Genomic DNA, 825 nt, shown 5'->3' on the forward strand with positions numbered 1-825 from the left:
ATTCTGCAAAGGCAAATTGAAGAACAGGAACATTTGAACATGGCAAATAGACCACTCGAGGATTATGCAGCACCTTATGCAAGAGGTTTTCGATCTAGTATTTCAAGACCTTCAGTAAAAGCTAATAACTTTGAGATCAAACCCGCAATTATATCTATGGTGCAGCAGAACCAATTTGGTGGAGGACCTCATGAAGACCCCAATCAACACTTAGAGGTCTTTTATGAAATATGTGGTACCATGAAAATGAATGGAGTTCCTTCAGAACCAGTTAGATTATTATTATTTGGGTTTTCTTTAAGAGATAGGGCAAAGCAATGGCTGAATTCTTTGGCCCCTAATAGCATCACCACTTGGGAGCAGTGTGAGCAACAGTTTCTTGATAAATTCTATCCACCAAGCAAAACAGCTCATATGAGGAATTTAATTGCAAGCTTCAAGCAAACTGACTCAGAATCTCTTTTTGAAGCATGGGATAGATATAATAGTATGCTCAGACAATGCCCACATCATGGGTTGGAAAGATGGTTAGTGTTGCACACTTTTTATAATGGTATCAACTATCATACCAAAGTGTCCCTTGATTCAGCTGCTGGAGGGGCACTTATGAATAAAAGTTTAGATGAAGCTGAAGAAATTATTGACAGTGTAGCACAAAATCATCATCAATGGGCAAATGAAAGAAGCGGTGGCTATTCTTCTGTAAACCCAACAATTAAAGCATCAAGGAAGTTTGATGTAGATGCAGTCACTCTTTTGTCTGCAAAATTGGACGCTCTTACAAAGAAATTTGAGAATATGGGGACTAGTGCTAATATGGTCAAT

General features: G+C 38.3%; 1 non-coding gene across 1 annotated transcript; it reads right to left on the minus strand.

Moving 5' to 3' along the window:
* Positions 1-412: 412 nt before the first annotated feature.
* LOC122028389 lies at positions 413-518 on the minus strand. Its single transcript, XR_006124779.1, has one exon. It is a non-coding gene; the product is annotated as a small nucleolar RNA R71 (small nucleolar RNA).
* Positions 519-825: the final 307 nt, after the last annotated feature.

Source organism: Zingiber officinale, chromosome 10A (assembly GCF_018446385.1).
Source record: "Zingiber officinale cultivar Zhangliang chromosome 10A, Zo_v1.1, whole genome shotgun sequence".
In the NCBI taxonomy this organism is placed as follows: domain Eukaryota; kingdom Viridiplantae; phylum Streptophyta; class Magnoliopsida; order Zingiberales; family Zingiberaceae; genus Zingiber; species Zingiber officinale.